Source organism: Callorhinchus milii, unplaced genomic scaffold, assembly GCF_018977255.1.
Source record: "Callorhinchus milii isolate IMCB2004 unplaced genomic scaffold, IMCB_Cmil_1.0 Scaffold19, whole genome shotgun sequence".
Taxonomy (NCBI): domain Eukaryota; kingdom Metazoa; phylum Chordata; class Chondrichthyes; order Chimaeriformes; family Callorhinchidae; genus Callorhinchus; species Callorhinchus milii.
Window position 1 is genome coordinate 8,652,976 of NW_024704760.1, and position 13,195 is coordinate 8,666,170.

The window sequence follows — 13,195 nt, forward strand, 5'->3', positions numbered from 1 at the left end:
CTGTAAAGTGAATTGACTGTGGGCAAAATGTGGTAGCCAATTGCACACAGCAGCGTCCCACAAACAGTCATGGATTGCATGACCAATTTTTTAAAAACATTTTTATGAATTAATTATTAACCCAGAAAAGCAATCCGCCAACAACTCGGCTCCTACTTACTACTCGGTAAACAGAAGCCTGTGGAGTAAGGAAACTTGCTCAACGTTTCGCCCTGCCGGGGATCAAACCCAGGTTTCTCGCTTGCGAGGTGAATGCTCTAACCACTGAGCTACAGGACTCCAACACATCGGCAACTTACACAGCTTTCTCTCCCCTCTATGTCTGTGATTCTCAATCAAAGTCCACGGAACATCATACGAAAGAACCCAAGGTAAATAGCTGGTAAATCATGTTGAGCAGTGTGTAGCTGGGCTGGGAAAACAAATGAGGTGATGCTGGGCGATCGTGCAAATCAGATGTCAGCCTCGATCTGTGCAGTGCTCTGGTCATGTAGCACCCAGATACTGTATACGGTTCTCGTCGTCATAACTTAAAGGTCCGTCCAGGCCCAGGTCTACAATGCAGAGGAGAGCAACTTGGAATTAGCAATTACTCTAACACTCTGGGGTCACCAAGCCTTGGCTCTTGCCAACCTGTGTCTAATACTCTCCGGAATTAGGTAAGCAGGATTCATCCCTCCAGACACGTGGAAATTTCCAGTTGTTTTGATTTCCAGTTGTACTCAACAGTACCTCATGCTGAGCCTCACAATGAAATAAGAATAGTAACACTTCTCACAGCGGCTAATCACATCTCAAAGCCTTTTCTGTAAAGTGTGGTAACTATGCATAGGTAGTAAACACAACAACCAATTTGGGGGCTTGTTGACCAGCAGACAGGCAGACAGTGCTCCCTGCTCAGGCTGGCACTCTCTGTTAGTACAGTATATAAATGTATTATTGCTGAAGTGGTCGATGGTGGCGGCTGATGATACTTCCCACCGAGCTCCCAATATGCCTCAAATCAGAGCCTGTGGGAAGATGGTCTGAGTTGGCCAAATGATGGGAAGGAAGACTATTAGTGTCTGTGTGGTCAGTGTTCCGGTTTCCTGCTGGTTACCAAATATCGTTTGAGGTTCTTAACGTCTTGGAACCCACCCCACACACCTCACACACCACCCCCACACACACCTCACACACCACCCCCACACACACCTCACACACCACCCTCACACACCACCCCCACACACACCTCACACACCACCCTCACACACCACCCCCACACACACCTCACACACCACCCTCACACACCACCCCCACACACCTCACACACCACCCCCACACACCTCACACACCACCCCCACACACACCTCACACACCACCCCCACACACACCTCACACACCACCCTCACACACCACCCCCACACACACCTCACACACCACCCTCACACACCACCCCCACACACACCTCACACACCACCCTCACATACCACCCCCACACACCTCACACACCACCCCCACACACCTCACACACCACCCCCACACACCTCACACACCACCCCCACACACCTCACACACCACCCCCACACACACCTCACACACCACCCTCACACACCACCCCCACACACACCTCACACACCACCCTCACACACCACCCCCACACACCTCACACACCACCCCCACACACCTCACACACCACCCCCTCACACCTCACACACCACCCCCACACACACCTCACACACCACCCTCACACCACCCACCCCCTCACACCTCACACACCACCCTCACACACCACCCCCACACACCTCACACACCACCCCCACACACCTCACACACCTCACACACCACCCCCACACACACCTCACACACCACCCCCACACACCTCACACACCTCACACACCACCCCCACACACCTCACACACCACCCCCACACACCACCCCCACACACCTCACACACCACCCCCACACACCTCACACACCACCTCACACACCACCCCCACACACACCTCACACACCACCCCCACACACCTCACACACCACCCCCACACACCTCACACACCATCCCCACACACACCTCACACACCTCACACACCACCCCCACACACCTCACACACCATCCCCACACACACCTCACACACCACCCCCACACACCTCACACACCACCCCCACACACCTCACACACCTCACACACCACCCCCACACACACCTCACACACCACCCCCACACACCTCACACACCATCCCCACACACACCTCACACACCACCCCACACACCTCACACACCACCCCCACACACCTCACACACCATCCCCACACACACCTCACACACCACCCCCACACACCTCATACACCACCCCCACACACCTCACACACCTCACACACCCCCCACACACCTCACACACCACCCCCACACACCTCACACACCACCCCCACACACCTCACACACCTCACACACCACCCCCACACACCTCACACACCATCCCCACACACACCTCACACACCACCCTCACACACCTCACACACCTCACACACCACCCCCACACACCTCACACACCACCCCCACACACCTCACACACCACCCCCACACACCTCACACACCACCCTCACACACCACCCCCCACACACCTCACACACCTCTGCTAAGAGTGACTCAGGTAATCAGGATGTTTCTATTGTATGAAAGGCATTTATTAATCAGTGAATTGGAATGACTGTAAACGGATTCATTCTGATTTATCACTTATTACAGGACTTGGTGACACAAAGCGAGTTCTCGGACAGGAACAAGGTGTGGGTAGTTTGTGAGACAAATGGCTGCTATATCCAGCAATTGATGTTTGTTGCTCTATTAAAAGTCAACTATGTGAAGGTATTTACAGACTGTTCACTGTTCCAGTGCGTCTCTCTCTGCGTGCCTTGTGCTGGCAGAGTTAACGCAAAAACAGTAGCAATGTGATGCTGTTACTGAGAAAGTCTGTCTATGTTTGAAAACTCAATCTCGTTAATAATCTTTCAAAATAATCATCCTTACAATTGGTCTACCAGCAAAAAAATTGAATCACTGCAAAGCATTTCAAAGGTAACTGCTGCCAAGTGTAGTGACTGTGTATTCGTAGGGAAGCACAGCAGTTTATGCTCAGGAAGGACCCACAAACTCCCAATTTTCACAAGATCACAAGATCAGTTTGTATAAAGAAGACACTCTGATCTGCTCCCTCCAGAACACCCACTCTACCGACCCTCCCATCACAGCATCAAGCTGCTGTTTAAATGAGTCCCAGTGTCCTGGCCTCAACCACCCTTCCTGGCAAACTGTTCCTGTCATTGATTACCCTCTGAGTAAAGAAAAACTTCCCGGTATCTGTCCTGAAACCACCCTTCACACCTCAAAACCTGTTACCTCTTGTCCTACTGTTGTGATACATCCTACAATATTGATCTGGGTTTATTTTTACAATTTTGTAGACTATTGTATTGCAGACTTGGATTGTGGACGATAGCTGGGATTGTGGACTATGAGCTCAAGTCCCCACAATCATCTGACCTAAAGTTGAGAGGTTCCTAATATTCACTTACAAAATACCCAGTCACCACATTTTACAAAAACTGTGAAGTTTCCTCCCACTATGAAAGGTGCTAGATCACATCTAAAAATAATCAAATAACTGAGCCCAGCTGACACTCATTATTACCGCTTGTTGCGAGCTGGGCTTGCGATCATGTGATTTGGAGACGTGATATAAACCCACAGTAGCTTTACAGGTTTGTGCTGCATTTCCTATTTTTTAGGATGATCTATTCACAGTGAGAGGCAAATCATTTTCAGTGCAGAACTTCCCTGCATACCGGCTTTCCCCAGTACTGGTTAAGACACCTTGTGCCATTGGTTATGGTCTGTTTGTAGAGAAGACGAAAAATAATTGGAAGAAGCTTGTCCTCGTAGTCTGCCTATTCCTGCCTGAGACACAGCTGGCAGCCAGGCATGTCCATGTGTGTACTGTGCTGTATGTAAGCACACGTACAGGGCTATATTACTTCATCTGAATGGAAAGTCCAAATCCTCCTAAAAGATTGGATGGCAATATAAAAGTGAGGAAGGAATGGCTTCTCCAGTTACATTCAGTGTTTTTTCAACCAAAGGCTCAGTGATAAGAACAACAGAGGAACGCAGGTCCCAAATTAGAGAAGACTCCAGAGACATAAGAGAAAGACGTGATCTCCTGAACATTTAGAGAAAGAAAAGGTTTATTGAAATCAACCAATGAGATCAGATGCAATCACCTGATGGATTGAATTCTATCAGTTCAGTCCATCAGTTGGAACAAAGAAGGTTGAGGCCTTTAAAATGATGAGGGGTCTTGATAGAGTCAGTACAAAGAAATTATTCTCATGAGTCGGTGAGGGCATCAATGTAAGACTATTAGTAAATGAGCAAATGGGTAGGTTAGGAGAGATGTTTTCATGCACAAACTGGTTGGGATATGGAATGCTCTGCTGGGAGTGGTGGTTGAGGCAGAATCCATATCAGCTTTCAAGAGGGAACTAGATAAATACCTAAAAACGAGTCAACTACAGGGATATGGGAAAAGGGCAGGGCAATGGGACTGAAATTGTTCTTTAAAGAGCTGGCACAGATACGATGGGCCAAGTGGACTTCTCCTGTGCCATATATTCCAATGGTTTTGTGGATATTTAAATTTTGTGCAAAACGTGTCTTGAAAATGGTTTGTATTTGAAAGTTGCATTGGGCTATTGGAGAGGGGAATGGAGGGCAAGTGAGCGGTTGTGAGGAGTGGGGGGGTGAGGAGCACAGTGCAGAGCCAGCATTTGGGCAATTACGACATTATGTGCCCATGTGATGCAGCACAGGACTAAGAATGTTGTATGGGTCAATAATAGAATCACTAAGCACATGAGTGTTAAGCATAAATATACTAGAAGCAATCAATTGAGGATCGGCACCACCTCGCAGCTGACTTCTATCACAAGCCTGAACTTGTTTTTCTTGTTTCTTGCTGTCCCAAGTCAATGTTAAAAATCTAATAATAATAATAATAAATTGGATAAGTTCAATCCACGATTGTTTGTGGGGACGCTGCTGCGTGCATTTGGCTGCCGCGTTTTGCCCACAAAATATTCAGTCAAATCACTTTACAGTCTATTCTGTGAAGCGCTTTGAGACGTCTCGAAGACGTGATAAGGCGCTATATCGAATGCAAGGATTATTATTATTATAATTACAAGATGCATTTTATCCCTAAACAACTGGACAAAAACGACAGTAAATCCCTTCTGTAGGACAGTTGAGTACAGTTTGGGATCAATTGGGGCTAACAGCCTAATAATTTATGCTAATTGGACATCTTTTGCACATATGCGTTATATGAACAACAGAATTTTAGCCATTAAGCTTATTAAAGATTACACGTCAATTATATAAGGTCTAAATTATGTATGCAAATTAGTTAATTGGAAAAATTGACCTGGCTCATAGCGTGTAAGAGGCAGCTTTAATGATTATTAAAGCTTAATATTAATAAATTACATTAATTTGAATTAATCAACATTTGCAAATGTGGTTAATTAGAAACAGGAATCCTCCGTTGGGATAGCGCTTGCCAAGGGGGAAGCTGAGAGAGATCTCGAGTTTGTTGACTTGGCACTCACTGCGTCAAAGTGCGAAGCAGCAATAAACAAAGCAACAGGATGCTGGGCCGGGAGCATAATCCAACCACACCTTGAACACTGCACGCACTGTAACTGGAAACTGAATTAAGACGAGACATAAAATCATCAAAAGACATTTTCTGCCTCTTATAATGCAAATGAATATTCTGGTCCCTGTGGTCACAGGTTCACTTTTAAAGAGAAATATTAAAGCTATAAACAGACAGGAATTAGGTTCACTTGAGGCTGTGCTTCTGGTCTGAGCAGCGCGGGAACTCTTTCGGTCTCTGCCCGGGTCATGTACATAGAATCACACAGATGTTTATCTGCTTTGCTTCTGGAGTAAAATCAGCAGTGTTCCGCTCACAGTGATCAGCCCCAGTGATCAGCTCTCCTTATCAGCATTTCACAGGCAGTGAGTTACAGTCAGTCCTTCCCTCCCTGCCTCCCTTCCTCACAGATACACACACACTCACTCCCTCACAGACACTCACTCGCACGCACGCACACTCACACACACACTCACTCACAGATACTTACACTCACTCACTCACTCACTCACACACACACTCACTCACAGATACTTACACTCACTCACTCACTCACACACACACTCACTCACAGATACTTACACTCACTCACTCACTCACTCACAGACACTCACTCCCAGACACTCACTCCCACAGACACTCACACTCATTCACTCACTCACAGATACTTACACTCACTCACTCACTCACTCACTCACAGACACTCACTCCCTCACACTCATTCACTCACTCACAGATACTTACACTCACTCACTCACTCACAGACACTCACTCCCAGACACTCACTCCCACAGACACTCACACTCATTCACTCACTCACAGATACTTACACTCACTCACTCACTCACTCACTCACTCACTCACTCACTCAGACACTCACTCCCTCACAGACACTCTCACTCACTCACTCACTCCCTCACAGACACTCACTCCCTCACAGACACTCACTCACTCACTCACTCACTCACTCACAGACACTCACACTCACTCACTTACACACTCACTCACTCACTCACAGACACTCACACTCACTCACTCCCTCACAGACACTCACTCTCTCACTCACTCACAGACACTCACTCACAGACACACTCACACGCACACAAACACTCACTCACAGACACACAGACACTCACTCACAGGCAGAGCCCTTCATTGAAGGTTTGTTAAGGAATATGGTTATTTCACTGTAATTGATAGACATTGATGGGATGATGAATGACTCACTGTATAAAATGTTCATTATGACTGAACAATCCTTGGCCTTTGAGCAGCTTATCTCTGGAGCTACGGGATAGAAATAACTTACATATGATTAAATCAAGTCAAATGAAGCCGTAGCCTTGGTGAATGTTGAGTGATGAAGCTACAATGATTTGTACTTGATGTGTTTGTCTGACTCGTATAAAATTCACTTTGAAGCTTTACAACGTGCAGCATTTTAATCTTTTAATCTTCTGTTGTTGAGGCTGATTGAAAAATTATTTGTATTCCTCACGTGGTTCCTGTAACTTCAGGCGATTGAACGTTTGAGGATGTCCTTGTGGGGTTGCTCGTGGGTTGAAGTGCTTTGGGACGCTATCCCTTGTGAAGGGCGCTAGATAAATGCAAGTTGTTGTTGCAGTACGTGCTGCTTGCTGTGAGCAGAGGCTGATCTCAGCTTTCAGCTTCCTGTGATGATAACAGACTTCATTCTGTTCTTCCCATTCCATCAGACAAGCTGTAACCTGTCACCAGCCCTGTTCCACAAGGCAATGCTGTCTCTGAGCACAGACTGCAGGAGGGGGGATGATTTTCCCCTGGATGTAAATAGATCACTTACTCAAGATTATTCTCTCTCTCTCTCTCTCTCTCTCTCTTCATTTAAGGTGTGTCAACATGCCTGACTGTCTCCCAGGTATGAGCTCTGCACTGTGAATGCACGGACTGAAACTCCTTCTGGCTTCTTTAGGTTATATGAGGCTAATTTCCAGATCCTGGTCTCCAGTCAGTGAGACTCAAGTGGATTAACTTCAGATCAGTCAGATCAGGATTCCTCATACAGGGCAGCAGTGACTGAAGGATTAGTCAAAGCGTGAGGTTTCAGAAGTAGAGGAGAGACGGAGGAATTTAGGGAGCAAGTTCCAGAGGGCGAGGCCAAAGTGGATGAAAACTCACACACCGATAGGAGGGGAACTTGAAATGGAGAGTGGGACCGCAGGAGATAATAATAATAATAATCCTTGTCTTTGAATAGAGCGCCTTATCACGTCTTCGAGATGTCCCACAAGAGCCTGGAAGCATTTATAGGTGAGGATGAGGATGTAAGGAACACTCGCATTAAAATGGCAATTCTTGCATTTGAGCCTTTAAATGTCATGAGAACAACTTAAAGTGATTCACAGGATTGTTACTGTGAAATGCAGTGTTTGTAGGCAAATGAGACAGGCACACAGCCATGAATTGAATGACTTATATCTGGGGGATTGTTGGCCAGGACAACAGGAGAGAGAAACTCCCTTCTCTTTTCAAGTAGCACTGCAGGATCTTTAAGGAGATTTAAAAATACCTGGACTGACACAGCCGGGAGCTTGGTTTAATGTCCCACCTGATGGACAGCAGCTTCAACAAAGCAGCTTTTTTTAGTACTGTATTTGAGTGTTAGCCCATAGTCTCAATGTAGAAATGGGACTCACAACCTTCTGACTCAAACACAAGATTGATATCTGCTGAGCCACATTGTCAGCTGAATCTTTAACTAGTCTTGTATATATCATAATAATAATAATAATAATAATAATAATATTATTATTATTATTATTATTATTATTATTATTATTATTATGTCACAGAGTGAGGATTACACACTTGCTTTCTTCCACTCGCGGAACACAGTCACTACACTTGCACGGCTGTTGACTACATTATTTGTCACGCGCTTTGAGATATTTGTTGTGCTGAAAGATATAATTTCAATCCATGTTGATCACTAAATCACTGTCTTTTTATAGTGCGACTGAGGATTACAATAAGAATAATTTGATGCATTCGATGGTGGAAAACAAATTCTGGAAAATGGGGACAGGAGGAGGCCATTAAGTCCATGGAGCCTGTTCCAGCGGTTTATTAGGTTTTGGTAGATATTTTGCCCCGCCTTTTCCCTACACCCTTGAATACCTTTCCTGCCCCAGATTTTGTCTGTCACCCATTTAAACATCCCTTTTGACACTGCTGTGCGCAATTGTCTGCCATGTTTCGCCCACAAAATGCACAGTCAATTTACTTTGCAGTATATTCTGTGAAGCGCTTTGAGACATCTCTCCTCCCTTATCCACCATAGTAGGAACTCACGAGCCTCGTTCGATACCTATCTAACAAACTGCCTTCACTTTGTCTTTTCAAACTGTTTCTTCTCCCGCCCCAGCCCGGTTACCTGTGGTGTACCCCAGGGCTCCATCCTTTGCCCCCTTCTCTTAGCGATGTCAACCCTAGATGCGGGATAAACTTCCACATGTATGTGGATGATACACAAATCTACTTCTCCTCCTCCAGCTGGGACTGCAGATCCGCTGTCGGCTTGTCTGGCGGACATCAGAGCCTGGGTGAGCCCAGGCCGCTCTGGCTCCCTATCGCCAAACAGATCGATTTCAACAACAACAACCACCTCACAATTGTTTTCAAATCCCTTCATGCCTTCAGGCGAGACTAGAGAAACTAGGAGCAGAAAAGGTTAAGGGGAGACTTAATAGAAGTTTTCAAAATTATGAAAGGGATGCGATAAGGTGAACAAGGAGAAACTATTTCCGCTGGTGGGTGGGTCGGTAACCTGAGGACACTGATTTAAAATAGTTGTTAAAACAAACAGAGGGGAAGTGAGGAGAAATTTTTTCACACAGTGAGTTGTTCAGATCTGGAATGCATTGCCTGAAAGGCTGGTGGAATCTGATTCGGTAACATTTTTTAAGAGAGAAGTAGATAATTATTTGGGGAGGACAAGTTTGCAGGGCTATGGAGAGAGCGGAGGGGAGTGGGATTGAATTGGACAGCTCTTTCAAAGAGCCGCCACAGACACGATGGGCTGAATGGCCTCCTTCTGTGTTGTATAATTCTATGATTCTATGCCCTGGCACCTCCCCCCAGCACTGTTTGTAGTGACAACCTGGACTATGTGAGCTCAGAGTCCTCATATGGAGCTTGAACCTACAACCATCTGACTCAGAGGCAAGAATGCACCAACTGAGCCAGGCTGGCACACCGCTGTAATAATCTGAATTGATCTAAAGTAAGTGATGAGTTGCGATAAAAAGCTCTGCTTGGTGTTGGCATGTCTCCAATGTGCAGTTTCGACTTGGTGTTGAGAAGAGAAGAGGGACATCAAACTAATGGATGTGTGTGTGTGCAATACTGTAGGCATGGAATGAAAAGATAGCTGGTAGTTTTAGAAATTGCCAGAGGAGGACACATTAGCTATTTATAACCACTCAAGGCTGAATAACCAAGGGAACAGTTGCTGGAGGAAAAACAAGTCCAATGCAATGAGACTAATGGGAATGCTGATTACACCCGGTCTCAGAGCCCAGAAATATCAGAGGGAAATAAATAAAATTGTGGCAACAATATTTGTTGAGCTGCCTCAGTCCATAACCATCAAACATCACTGAAATTCACAGAGAAACTAGCGGCAGTTAGTAACAGTGTCAATATAAAACCAGAGAGCAGGCAGAGCCCGATATGCATAATAATAATCCTTGCATTTGATATTATCACGTCTTCGAGACATCTCAAAGCGCTTCACAGGAGAGACTATAAAATGAATTGACTGTATATTTTGTGAGCAAAATGTGGCAGTCAATTATGCACAGCAATGTCCCACAAACAGTCGTGGATTTTTAAGGAATTTTTTTTGAAGGAATTATTACCCCCAGAAAGCGATCCGCCAATCAACTAACAACTGGGTTCCTATTTATTGCTCGGTAAACAGGCGTATGGAGTAAGGCATCTTGCCCAATGTTTCGCCCTGCCGGTTAATCGAACCAGGATCTCTCGCTTGCGAAGCGAGTGCTCTAACCATTGAGCTACAGGAATCCACTCCATAATGTTCATTAGTGGCACACGCCAGGAGACAGCCTGCTGGCACTGTCATGTACAAGATCAGCAAATCTATTTGGATACAAAATCCCAAGGTCCTGGCCTCGGCCACCCTTCCTGGCCACCTGTTGCAGCCGTAAAGTACCCTCTGGGTAAAGCCTGATCATGATGTGGGATGTGGATCCCGGCCGGGTCCTCCCCGTGTGGCTGAGGCCAGTGATGGACATAGTGTTTGTTACGGCCATTGGTGGTTGTTAGACATCAGGAACTTCACTGCCCTTTACAGGCTATAAGTGAATCAGACTCATGTCTGTGGCGGATTTGATTGGGATTGTGGATCTGCTGCTGAGAGCAAAGCTATGACCATTCCTGAGTCACTGGCAGCTTGTCTTCCTGAAGTAACTCAAAGGATTAAGTTGTCTGTTTGTGTTGTCAATCTGCGGCAGTTCCCCTGGTTATACTCCTGCTCTGAGCGTTTCGCTACAGATTGGCAAAACCTCTGCTCAACACAACCACAAATAATAATAATAATAATAATCCTTGCATTTGATATAGCGCTTTTCACGTCGGGAGGACGTCCCAAAGCGCTTCACAGAACACACTGTAAAGTGAATTGACTGTATATTTGTGGGTGAATCCTGGCTTGTGTTCAATGTGACTGAATAGCATGACTGAATTAGTTTGATTTTATCTGTCATTATTATTGCTGCTACTCCTGTCATTGAGACTTGTGATTTGTTAAGCAAGTCTCTTCCCATTAGCTTCTTGTCATCAATAAAAATATGAATAATTTTGGCAACTGATACAGCGCCTTTCACATAAGGACGATGTCTCAAATGCGAATCAGGATTTACTGGAGCACCAGTCGAGATCATGACTATGTTTTGTAGGCAAATCGGTAGGCAATGTGGGCACAGGAGATCCACAACAAACAGCCATGGAGTAAGTGACCAATTTTATCTGGGGGATTGTTGGCCAGGAAACTCCGAGTAGCCCCACAGGATCTTTAAATCTGACCTGAACAGACACACGTGGCCTGAGTCTAACGTCTCATCTAAAAGACGTCATCTCTGACAATACAGCGTTCCCCCAACTCCCCACCCACACCCCCCCACTCTACCCCCAGGCACTGCACTGGTGTGTCAGCCCTGTTTCAAATTCATGATGTGGGAGTTGATGCAGTGGGGGCAAAATAAACAAAAGCACACCAAAGTAGATCAACAGGAAAATAAAATAAAAGAAATAAAATAATAATAATAATAATAATAATCCTTGCATTTGATATAACGCTTTTCGCATCTTCTGGACGTCTCAAACCGCTTCACAGAATATGCTGTAAAGTGAATTGACTGTATATTTGTAGGCGAAACGCAGCAGCCAATTGCGCACAGCAGTGTCCCACAAACAGTCGTGGATTGAAAATGACCAAATTATTATTGTTTTTTGTTTTGGAGGGATTATTATTAGGCTCTGTGTGGGGTAAGGAAACGTGCCCAAGGTTTCGCCCTCTGCCTGGAACTGAGCCCAGGTGCCTCCCTTCAAGGCGAGTGCTCTAACCACTGAGCTACAGATTAGCTCAGGTGAACAGGAGCTAACCCTACTCAGAATGAATGGAGATGACAAAGATATCAAATAACTTTTTCCTGGAGGTTTTTACCAGGGAGGACACTAAAAACCCCGCACTCAATGCGCCCGTATTCTCACTCGCACTCAACGTCTTCTTCCACCACGCCTACCGTCACCTCCCTCTCTCCCTGGCTCAGTGTTGTGCTCTGCCACTGTCAAGCGCTCTGGTACCTTACCCTGTGTGAGGGACACTGTACCTGTCAAGTTGTTGTGAAGCACAAGTTGTCTTTAAACTCGCTGTAGGAAGTTGTTGTTAAGCCCGATGACGGTTTGTGCATGTGTAATTGACAAAAATCCCTGAGGTATCTTCTTGTATCAGATTGCACAGTCTCCATGGTTAACCAGTGCCCGCCCACACATACATACAGACCTGATTTCCTTTTTCCTGTTAAATTATATTCACTCCTCGCTCCTCGGGTTGTGCTGTGGGATAGGCTGAGGTACCGACCCAATACCCCCTTTATTTAACCTTCATCGCTTCTTTATGGTAAGTTTTTATCGGGTGCTGCTCTCGATTACTCCACCATGATGTACTCTCTCAGTTCACCGAGCAGTCTGCCTGTGGGGAAGTGTGGTTTTTACAATTTAGTGTCTGAGTACACACAGACACACGTCATTATGCTGCATGTTTTCCATGTCTTTAAACTATCAAGACTGAGTTTCCCTTTGAATTTGCAATGAAGCCAGCGCCAACTTTAACATATCAACTGGAAAGATTGTTTTCTCTCCCCCACCTCCCTTCTTTCCTCTCTGTGTCGGAAGGTTGTGGGTTTGAGTTGTGCAATAGTTTGAGCTCAGGATTCAGGC

The 13,195-nt window shown here is 45.8% G+C and overlaps 1 protein-coding gene across 2 annotated transcripts in view; it reads left to right on the forward strand.

Moving 5' to 3' along the window:
- Nucleotides 1-274: 274 nt before the first annotated feature.
- The window catches only part of LOC103179072 (alpha-1,3-mannosyl-glycoprotein 4-beta-N-acetylglucosaminyltransferase C), a 40,610-nt gene continuing 27,689 nt past the window's right edge, over nucleotides 275-13,195 (forward strand). The window contains exon 1 of one of the 2 annotated variants that reach the window (XM_007894154.2): nucleotides 275-371. The gene's annotated coding sequence lies outside the window, so the exon portion shown is untranslated. Of the gene's footprint in view, nucleotides 372-12,794; nucleotides 12,876-13,195 lie in introns of those variants that run through there. The other variant, XM_007894153.2, reaches the window with a different exon arrangement.